The following is an 11830-nucleotide window of genomic DNA, read 5'->3' as shown; positions in this document are numbered from 1 at the left end:
GCACACACCGAGTGGGAGGCAGTGATAAGCGTCCATATTGTACACTGGTCAACGCCTATTTCACTATAGTAAGGTGAAGAGGCACCTCGGTCATATTATACAAAATACCAGAGAAGTTCACACCGCATGGAGGCCGTCAAAGTCAATCGGGGTCGTTGTGCCTTTATCTACAGCGAGCACACCGATAGAGACAGTCAAGAATCAATGGGGAAGTGGGTTAATAGCATACTACAAACTTGCACATAATTGGGAATGCGTCAAAAGTCAATCGAGGGTCGATTTAATAACATACTACAGAAACTTTTTTGAATGGGTTTTCGGTTTCAACACTGCTGAATTCCTGTAATCGACTTACTCTGAAATATGGCTTATTATGTTTTGTCTGTGGTATGTTTGGCCGGTGGTTTTTAATATCTGGTGATATGGAACCACACATGTCCTTAACATGGATGTGCAATCAAATGGATGATTGCTAACTATTCTATAGAATGTGAGTTAAATGGTGTATTTGCTAACTGGGGCTTCTTGGACCCCTAAGTTGGATTTTTGTTTTGAACTGTAAGAATCCTCTTCCTTCTTGTATTGGCAAGGGGTTTGCTTTAACAGGTATGCTTGCCTAAGTATAGATTACGTTCCTTGTTGTTGGTTTTTAGATGGCACAGCACAGCACAGCACCGTGCCTATATTGAAAATCAACTTCATTAAACTCAGCTCATTGTGCACCAAGAAACTTTCGGTAGAGCCGTCAAAGTCAATCGGGGTCGATTTAATAGCATACTACGGAAACTTGCACTTTCATGGGAGGTCAAGTGAGTCTAATCTGGTCGGTTTGATAGCACTAAAAGCTTGCACCCAGAATGGGAGCCGTAAAATCAATGAGGGGTTGATTTGATAGCATACACAGAAACTTTTTGAATGGGAACCGTCAAAAGTCAATGAGATTCATTTTTATAACATAATTTTTAGTGGGAGCAGGTCAAATATCAAGATTCGATTTTAATATATCTAAAACTTACAGGCGGAGACGTCAGAATTCAATCAGGATTTGATTTATCATTCTACAGCTTTTCAGATTGGAGATATCAAAGTCTTCGGGGATCGATTTTATAATGTACAAAACTTACCCAGTAGGGAGACAGTAGAATCAATCGGAGTCTATTTAATATACTACAGAAACACACCGGGGGTAAAATGTGAGAATAGATGAGTGGATTTTGGTACTTTCTACAAAACTTACGATAGAGACGTAGAAGTCAATCGGGATAATTTAGCATACCACAAGCTGCACACCCAGTGGGAGGCCGTCAATAAATGGTGTTTAATGGCGTTCTAAAACGTTTTGAATGGGAGACCGTCAAAATTCAGGGGTCGATTTGTTGTACTACAAGCTTTGCACACGAATGGGAGACGGTGAAAGAATCGGGGTCGATTTAATACTTGCTACAACTTTTGGGTGAAATATTCAAAGTCAATCGGGGTTCGATTTAATATATGCTACAAAACTTGCGAATGGAGACAGTCTAAAGAGTCATCGAAGTTCGATTTAATAGCATACTACAGAAACTTTGTTCGAGGGCCGTTCAAAAGTCAATCGGAGTCGGTTTGGTATACTACGAAACTTGCACGAATAGAGAGTGGGTCAAGTCAATCGGGGTCGATTTAATAGCATACTACGGAAACTTTTTGTTGGGGGATACAGTCAATCAATGTCGGTTTAATAGCATACAAAACTTTTGAATGAGAGACAGTCAAAGTCATCGGGGTCGTTGTTGCATTCTGAAAGAAACTTGCACACGGATGGGACAATTAAAGATCAATCGGGTCTGAATTGTTATACTTCTAGGCTTTGAATGGAGACAATAGAATCAGTGGGGTCAATTTTAATTATCTCTAGGAACTTGCAGGTGGGAGATCGTCAAAAGTCATGGTGGGGTTGGATTTGATATATACTACAGAGAGCACGAATGAGAACTGTCAAAATTAATCAAGTCGTTTTATCAACATACAGATGGAGGCTTTCAAAATCAAATTAAATTCATTTATACTTATACTGACTTGCACGATGGTAGAGCCAATCAAAGTCAATGGTCGATTTGTATACTACAGAAACTTTTTGAATGAGGATACGTCAAAGTCAATTGGAGTTGGTTTGATAGCATACTACAGAAACTTGCAGATGAGGCAGTCAAATTGGGTTTGTTTTGGTTTTTTGTGGTTTTAGTCAATGGGGTGGATTTAATAATACTGAGAAACTTGCACCCGAATGGGGGCCGTCAGAAGTCAATCGAAATTGATTTAATAGCATACTATACAATGATCGAGAATATTGCACGAGTGAGACGGTGATAAACGTCCGCCCTTGTACGCTGGATGGCACTATTTCACTATAGTGAGGTAGGGGCACCTCGGTCATATTATACAAACATACCGAAGTTCCACACCGCATGGGAGGGTGCGTCAAAGTGAATCGAGTCGATTTGATAGCATATACTAGAGAACTTGCCACACCCGAATAGAGGCCGTCAAAATCAATCGGGGAGTCGGTTGTGCATATACAGAGAACACACGGGCAGAGACAGTCAAAGTCAATCGGGGGTCAGATTTAATAGCATACTACAGAAAACTTGCACGAATGGGGAGCCGTCAAGTCAATCGAGGGGGTCGATTTGATAACATACTACAGAAACTTTTACACACGAATGGGAGACAAGTCTAAGTGGAGACATCGAGGAGTCGATTTGTTAACACTACTACAGAAACTTGCACACCCGAATGGGAGACAGTGAAAATCCAATCGAGATCGATTTAATAGCATACTACAGAAACTTGCACACCCGAATGAGGAGACAGTGAAAAGTCAAATAGGGGTCGATTTAATAACATACAGAAACTTACACACCCGAATGAGGAGACACGTCAAAATCAATGAGGAGGTGTTAATAGCATACTACAGAAACTTGCACACCAGATAGGAAGACCGTCAAGTCAATCGAAGTCGGTTGATAGCATACTACAGAAACTTGCACACCCGAATAACTAACATACTGGCTTGCACCCGAATGGGGAACCGTCAAAAGTCAATAAAGTGGGTTATTCAACATACTACAGAAACACACCCGAATGGGAGCCGTCAAAATCAATCGAGGTCGATTTGATAGCATACTACAGAAACACACCCGAATGGGAACCGTCAAAGTCAATAAAGTCGAGCATACTTTACAAAATGATCCGAGAATCTGCACACACACGAGTGGGGAGACGGTGATGAAAAGCAATCCGCCACTGTATGTTCGATTGCACTATTTCACTATATTAAGGAAGGTGCCATACACATATTGATTATGAAATATCTTCCGCCCCCAGCGGGCCTTCAGCGCCTCTCTGCCCAGTATAAGCCTTGACATTCAAAAAACAACAACCAAAATTGCCGTCGCTTTCCCTTCCTGCCCTGCAATGGCTGGGTGGCAACCCAGAAGAGAGAGAAAAATAGTCTCATGGGGTCAGAGGAATGGCAGTGGAAGCGCGATCCTATAATTTCACTATGGGTCTGTCTCCCAATTGAACATTATTACTCTCTCGACGCTGCTGTCGCCACCACGGTTTCCGCGACAACAGCAGCATCATGATGTTGCGTCTATTGTAAGTCGGAACCAGGTTATTCGGCTGTTCGCGAACAGTCGGGTTTTATTGCCTAACAAACGATCAAACAGCTTCCCGCACTCTCAGTGCGATGCGGTGGCTGTCCTACTCGTCCGCTCTTGTATGCTGGATTGCACTATTTCACTATAATAAGGAGAGGAATTGCCTTCACACCCTATTCGGTGTGGAATATCTTCCGCCCCCAGCGGAAGTAACCGGCGCCTCTGCGAAATAATGTGACATTCAAAACAACAACCAAAAGTTGCCGTCGCTTTCCCTTCCCTGCCCTACTGCAATGGCTGGAGCAGCAGCAGCAGAGAAGAAGAGAAAATAGTCTCATAGGGTCAGAGGGAGAAATGGCGGTGGAGCGCGATCTATGAATTTCACTAGCCAGGTCTGTCTCCCAATTGAACATTATTACTCTCGTGCTGCATGCATACCGCGGTTTCGCGACAGCAACAGCATCATGATGTTGCGTCTGTTATAAGTCGGAACCGGAGTTGTTCGGCTGTTCGCGAACAGTCGAGTTTAACCTTGCTAACAAACGATCAAACAACTACACCTCTCTAAAGTCTTGATCTGGTATTTGTCCTATAAATCCGCTCTGTATGCTAGATTGCACTATTTCACTATATTAAGAGAGAGGGTGCCTTCACACCTATTAGGTGTGGAATATCTTCCGCCCCCCAGCGGAGCGCGTCGGCGCCTCTGCGAAGCAAAGCGCGGCATTCAAAAACAACAACCAAAGTTGCCGTCGCTTTCCCTTCCCTGCCCTGCAATGGCTGGAGCAGCAGCAGCAGCAGAAGAAGAAGAGAGAGAGAGAGAAAATAGTCTCATGGGGTCAGAGGAATGGCAGTGGAGCGCGATCTATGAATTTCACTAGCCAGGTCTGTCTCCCAATTGAACATTATTACTCTCTCGGCGCGCACGTCGCCACCACGGTTTCCGCGACAGCAGCAGCATCATGATGTTGCGTCTATTGTAAGTCCGGAACCGGGCTGTTCGCGAACAGTCAGGTTTTAACCTTGCCTAACAAACGATCAAACAACTTCCACTCTCGAGGTGCGGTACGGTGACTGTCCTATCGTCCGCTCTTGTATGCTGGATTGCACTATTTCACTATATTAAGGGGAGAGGGTGCCTTCACACACATATTCGATGTGAAATATCTTCCGCCCCCCAGCGGAGCGCTTCGGCGCCTCAGCGAAGCAAAACGCGGCATTCAAAAACAACAACCAAAATTGCCGTCGATTTCCTCTCCCTGCCCTGCAATGGCTGGAGCAGAAGGAGAGCGAGAGAGAGAATAGTCTCATTGGGTCAGAGGAATGGCAGTGGAGCGGGCTAATGGCGAGTAGGCTCGCGATCTATCAATTACACTAGCCAGGTCGCTCTCCCTATTGAACATTATTACTCTCTCACGTCGCCACTGCGGTTTCCGCGACAGCAGCAGCATCATCATGATGTTGCATCCACCAATTAGTCCGGAACCGGGTTATTCGGCTGTCTGCGAACAGTCCGGTTTTAACCTTACCCAACATCCACTCTCGAGGTGCGGTACGGTGAATGTCCTATCGTCCGACCTTGTATGCTGGATTGCACTATTTCACTATATTAAGGGGAGAGGGTGCCTTCACACACATATTCGGTGTGAAATATCTTCCGCCCCCCAGCGGAGCGCTTCGGCGCCTCTGCGAAGCAAAGCGCGGCATTCAAAAACAACAACCAAAATTGCCGTCGCTTCCCTGCCCTGCAATGGCTGGAGCAGAAGAGAGGAGAGAGATTTTAGTCTCATTGGATCAGAGGAATGGCAGTGGAGCGGGCTTATGGCGAGTAGGCTCGCGCTCTATCAATTACACTTGCCAGGTCTCTCTTCCGTTTGGACATTATTTACTCCGTCTCTCTCTCTCTCTCTCGGCGCACACGTCGCCACCCTACTAGTTTCCGTCACAGCATATGCTGCGGCCTTTCAGTCCGGAACGGGGCTCCCCTTCGCCTTGCTGTCTGCCCAACTTAGCGGACTTGCGTTGGCTGATCACCCCGTCTTCGCGTCTGTGCCGGCCTTCAATGCAGCGCCCAACCGTCTCTTGACCGAGATTCATTGCACTATTCCACGCGCAAACGGCTACCCTAAATGTGCATAGACAACGCTCATGGTTCAACACGACCAGGGCGCAGTCTGGGAGCCGAGTATACTAAAAAGAGAGTTTAGCAGCCAAAACTCGTCAAAGCACACGTTGGGTTACCCCATCACCTAACAACGATGATGGCGGTTCCCACCCGTGAAATACACAACCTAACCAATATTGGGCGACGATGGCGCTCATGAGCCCACGTCCCCACAAACAGTAAGAGAAAGAGAGAGAGGAGGAGATGGGCTAATGTCTTATGCCTCGCTGGGGCAAAGAGAAGAGAAGAGGAGCGGATAAGGGAGGAGATTGGCCAACGTGCGGTCCCTCGCCCAATGTCGGCTGCCTCGCTGGAGCTGGGTAAAGAGGAGAGGAGCGGATAAGGGAGGAGATTGGCACACACGGTGGCGCTGCCGGCGCCGAGGATAGCAAGAGAAGGTGCAGTTTGATCTGATCATCTGGTTTGCTATTTCTCTAAGGCCAACGTGCGGTCCCTCGCCCAATGTCGGCTGCCTCGCTGGGGCAAAGAGAAGAGGAGAGGATAAGGGAGGAGATTGGCACACACGGTGGCGCTGCCGGCGCCGAGGATAGCGAGAGAAGGTGCAGTTTGATCTGATCATCTGGTTTGCTATTTCTCTAAGGCCAACGTGCGGTCCCTCGCCCAATGTCTTCTGCCTCGCTGGGGCAAAGAGAAGAGGAGCGGATAAGGGAGGAGATTCGCCAACGTGCGGTCCCTCGCCCAATGTCGGCTGCCTCGCTGGAGCTGGGGCAAAGAGGAGCGGATAAGGGAGGAGATTGGCACACACGGTGGCGCTGCCGGCGCCGAGGATAGCAAGAGAAGGTGCAGTTAGATCTGATCATCTGGTTTGCTATTTCTCTAAGGCCAACGCGCGGTCCCTCGCCCAATGTCTTCTGCCTCTCTCTCAATCTCACTATTTTGGCCGCCGTGATAGGCGCCGCCAACAGCAGCAGCTACCTGGTTGATCCTGCCAGTAGTCATATGCTTGTCTCAAAGATTAAGCCATGCATGTGTAAGTACAAGCCGATTTAAGGCGAAACCGCGAATGGCTCATTAAATCAGCTATGTTTCATTGGATCTGTAAACCCACTTACTTGGATAACTGTGGCAATTCTAGAGCTAATACATGCAATTGGTCTCTGACCGCAAGGGAAGAGCGCTTTTATTAGTTCAAAACTGGTCGGGCCCCGGTCCGTAACCCACCTGTGGTGAATCTGAATAACTTCGGGCTGAGCGCACGGTCTCCGCACCGGCGCCGCTTCTTTCAAGTGTCTGCCTTATCAGCTTTCGATTGTAGGTTATGCGCCTACAATGGCTATAACGGGTAACGGGGAATCAGGGTTCGATTCCGGAGAGGGAGCCTGAGAAACGGCTACCACATCTAAGGAAGGCAGCAGGCACGTAAATTACCCACTCCCGGCACGGGGAGGTAGTGACGAAAAATAACGATGTGAGTCTCATCCGAGGCCTCGCAATCGGAATGAGTACACTTTAAATCCTTTAACGAGTATCCATTGGAGGGCAAGTCTGGTGCCAGCAGCCGCGGTAATTCCAGCTCCAATAGCGTATATTAAAGTTGTTGCGGTTAAAAAGCTCGTAGTTGGATCTCAGTTCCGGACTGACGTGCACCGCCCGGTGTTTACTGTCACGCCCCCCCGCTCGCACGGGATGCTCTTTGTCGAGTGTCCCGAGTGGCCGGAGAGTTTACTTTGAAAAAATTAGAGTGCTCAGAGCAGGCTATTTGAATGGCCCGAATGGTGATGCATGGAATAATGGAATAGGACCTCGGTTCTATTTTGTTGGTTTTCGGAACCAGAGGTAATGACTAATCGGAACAGGCGGGGGCATCGTATTTGACGCTAGAGGTGAAATTCTTGGACCGTCGCAAGACGAACTACTGCGAAAGCATTTGCCAAGGATGTTTTCATTAATCAAGAACGAAAGTTAGAGGTTCGAAGGCGATCAGATACCGCCCTAGTTCTAACCATAAACGATGCCAACTAGCGATCCGCCGGCGTTATTCCCATGACCCGGCGGGCAGCTTCCGGGAAACCAAAGTCTTTGGGTTCCGGGGAAGTATGGTTGCAAAGCTGAAACTTAAAGGAATTGACGGAAGGGCACCACCAGGAGTGGAGCCTGCGGCTTAATTTGACTCAACACGGAAACCTCACCAGGCCCAGACACCGGAAGGATTGACAGATTGAGAGCTCTTTCTCGATTCGGTGGGTGGTGGTGCATGGCCGTTCTTAGTTGGTGGAGCGATTTGTCTGGTTAATTCCGATAACGAACGAGACTCTGGCCTACTAAGTAGTCGACGGATCTCCAGAAAATGGTGTCCAGTTCGCAACTTCTTCTTAGAGGATAAGCGGCAATTCTAGCCGCACGAGATTGAGCAATAACAGGTCTGTGATGCCCTTAGATGTTCTGGGCGCACGCGCGCTACACTGAAGGGATCAACGAGTTTTCCCCCTCCGAGAGGAGCGGGTAACCCGTTCAAAGCCTTTCTTGATAGGGATTGGGGCTTGCAATTGTTTCCCATGAACGAGGAATTCCCAGTAAGTGCAAGTCATCAGCTTGCGCTGACTACGTCCCTGCCCTTTGTACACACCGCCCGTCGCTACTACCGATTGAATGATTTAGTGAGGCCTTCGGACTGGCGCTCTTGGATTGTCGGCCCCGTTGCCCGCGAGGGTTTTCTGGGGTCGTCGCCTCGAGCTGACGGAAAGATGTCCAAACTTGATCATTTAGAGGAAGTAAAAGTCGTAACAAGGTTTCCGTAGGTGAACCTGCGGAAGGATCATTAACAGAGAGAAAGAGAACGGGGCGCTCTTAAAACTACTACTACTCTCCTGATTTGGGCGGTCTCGGGCTCTGCTCTGGCAACTCCAGCAGCGAAAGAGGACAATCCCGGCCCCCGCACCAAAAATAGGTACCACCACGCTGTAGGTGGACCACACTCGGGCGAGAGCGCGAAGACCGGAGGAGGAGGACGGACGGGGCTTTGGACGGCTGCCCGTCCGTTCCTTACTACCGGCGAATAAGCCTCTTGACCCAAAAAGAGTGAAATTCAAGTGTCAAAAAACAACAACAAGCCGTCCGGCCAAACCCAAACCACAAACTTGGGCTATGTCTGTCAAACCCTTTCATTGAGACTCGACCTGTGATGGTTAGTCGCAAAAAGACCAAATGGCAAATACACAACTCTTAACGGGGGATCGACCTCCACCAGAGTTTTTCTGTTGGGTCCCCAACGCCGCCTGCTCATGGTATTGCGGTTGCCGGGCGAGCCTGCCGGTCGCCTCCGCCGTTTACGGCGGCAGCTTCGGGGCAGGACACAACTGTAGCGTCTTGGCGAGTCGGGCCTGCGCCCCCTCCGCGAGGGTTAAACAAACCATCGCCTGGCGGCCTCCGCAGTCAGGGCGGAAAGTATCTCCGCTTGTGGCGGCGTGGGCGAGAACCGCAAGGCAGCCGGTCGAGGGATAGACCGAGGCGCTGGAGAGCTGTTACGTGCAGGGCGCCCGTCACTTGTTTCGCCTTTGGGTTTGTAGGCAGGGTTGACGCGTGTTGACTCGCTTGGTCCGTGTTTCAGGAATGGTGGGTGGATCATCGACATTTGCACTGTGAGAAAAAACCGCCCCGCGGCGGCGGCAGTCTTCGACGACGTCGCCGGACAGCCAGGACACGGTGGTTCCCCCGTCGCGCAGGTCTCCCCAGGCAGGCTGGGAGAGTCGGCGGCGAGTACCAGGTGACCGGGCGTTGGCGTCCCGGCAGGTTGTTGACCTACTAGGGCGAAATCGCCCGCCGACGCAGCGTGTGGTGGGGGCGCCAAGCATTTTGGAGTCGCTCGGTGCAACACCACCAGCCGACGGCCGTGACGATCTGTTAGTTCGACCTTCGGTTTCACCGTTTGGCTCTTAACGGTTTCACGTGCTCTTGAACTCTCTCTTCAAAGGATTCTTTTCAGCACCCTCCGGTACTTGTTCGCTATAATTCGTGGTCATATTTAGCCTTAGATGGGGTTTACCACCTGCTTTGGGCTGCGCAAGCTCCGGCTCTAGAGGCCCTTTCCGACCGTCCCATCTGTACCCTCCTGGGCGCCGCCATACGGGCCTGTCTTTCCGCCTAGGCAGTGGCGACTTTCAAGCTTGACTTGGCGGTGTGGACGTGTGGTTATGAAACACAACCCCCTGGTGCCCAGGGGCATATGGGGTTTATCGCTCAGACTTTTTGGTTCAGTCCCCTTCCTTACTAAGGGAACCCTGTTGGTTTTCTTTTCCTCCACAGCTTATTAATGTGGCAATTTGGCGGGTAGCTCTCCTACTACAGGGGTGCGATGGCGGTCTCATCATCATATGGGGGTGGTTCCCCAACCTGACGGAAGCAACCACACAGAAACTTTCTTCACCACCATTTGGCCACAAGGCAGGAAGGTTTGAGGGGGCTTGTCGGGGTACCAGTGACATGACGCCCAGCACTCCACCTGACTCGTTCGCTCATTGAGTGGTAAGCCTAATGACGGAAAAGTGTTCCGGCAGAACATCTCGCAGTGCCTTTGGTTTTAATGTCATATCTGACCCATTGCCCGCCCTTACTCGGCGCACCTTTGCCTTAAACTTTGACCTCTTTCGTTCCACGCACACGCTTGGTAGCGCCATTTATCCGGAGAAAGGCGAGAGTCACCAATGGTGGCGTGACGGCACCGGCACCAGAACTAGTGCTCTATCGAGCGCCGTTGGTATAACCTGCGTCTTTAACGCGTTTAGAGAACTCCCCCTGCCTCCCTCCCAGTCATGAGATAGACGTGGACTCGTGGCGAACTCTCAAAGAGAACGCCCACACCGCGTCTGACCGTGGGAGAGGGTGGAGGAGCGTGAGGAAGAGCACGGCGTCACCCAAGCATTCTCATCTCTGCCTGCACCACTACATGGTAGACTGCGGGCCCAGGCGCACTCATCAATTTAGGTTCCACTGCAATGCATGCCAAGCACTCTTTTCGAGGTGATAGACGAAATTCCGGCGGGGCTTACTTAAAAGATATCCGACCGGTTTCGTTTCCTCTTCGTGGGATGGAGTGCCTCTTAGAACATGCAGCATCAGCCATGAGCGGCCGACGGCCATTCGTGTCTCTGTGGACAGCAGGCAAAAGCGCCGCCTCCAGTTATTTGCGGGCGACAACTGTCGCTTTGTTGTGGTTGAATGTGGGTGCGCCAAGTCCATGGACTTGCTAGTGATAGGCTTGCTTGTTTTTAAGGGCACGCCTCGCGCAAAGCGCGGCGATTAAACAAACGGAAGCTCGGTTCGGGTTACCCTCGTGTCGGGGAGACAGTCAGCAGGCACCGAACTTCGCAGCAACCGATGGATGTATATTTCCGACCCTCGAGAGTGGCGGCGACAAGCTCATATGGCTGCCGCCGCGCAATATCGCCGTTCAACTTGTTGATGTATCTGGTATTCTTGCGATTCACATACCGACACGCAGTTTGCTGCGGTCTTCATCGACCCACGAGCCGAGTGATCCCCCGTTAAGAGTTGTGTATTTGCCATTTGGTCTTTTTGCGACTAACCATCACAGGTCGAGTCTCAATGAAAGGGTTTGACAGACATAGCCCAAGTTTGTGGTTTGGGTTTGGCCGGACGGCTTGTTGTTGTTTTTTGACACTTGAATTTCACTCTTTTTGGGTCAAGAAGCTTATTCGCCGGTAGTAAGGAACGGACGGGCAGCCGTCCAAAGCCCCGTCCGTCCTCCTCCTCCGGTCTTCGCGCTCTCGCCCGAGTGTGGTCCACCTACAGCGTGGTGGTACCTATTTTTGGTGCGGGGGCCGGGATTGTCCTCTTTCGCTGCTGGAGTTGCCAGAGCAGAGCCCGAGACCGCCCAAATCAGGAGAGTATTAGTAGTTTTAAGAGCGCCCCGTTCTCTTTCTCTCTGTTAATGATCCTTCCGCAGGTTCACCTACGGAAACCTTGTTACGACTTTTACTTCCTCTAAATGATCAAGTTTGGACATCTTTCCGTCAGCTCGAGGCGACGACCCCAGAAAACCTGGCGG

At 50.0% G+C, this 11830-nt stretch overlaps 1 non-coding gene across 1 annotated transcript; it reads left to right on the top strand.

Moving 5' to 3' along the window:
• The first annotated feature begins 6738 nt into the window (after window positions 1-6738).
• Window positions 6739-8587, top strand: LOC121863475. The gene has a single exon (XR_006088403.1). It is a non-coding gene; the product is annotated as a small subunit ribosomal RNA (ribosomal RNA).
• Window positions 8588-11830: the final 3243 nt, after the last annotated feature.

Source organism: Homarus americanus, unplaced genomic scaffold (assembly GCF_018991925.1).
Source record: "Homarus americanus isolate GMGI-L3 unplaced genomic scaffold, GMGI_Hamer_2.0 scaffold35282, whole genome shotgun sequence".
Taxonomy (NCBI): Eukaryota; Metazoa; Arthropoda; class Malacostraca; order Decapoda; family Nephropidae; genus Homarus; species Homarus americanus.
This window is presented reverse-complemented; position numbering and strand designations above follow the sequence as displayed.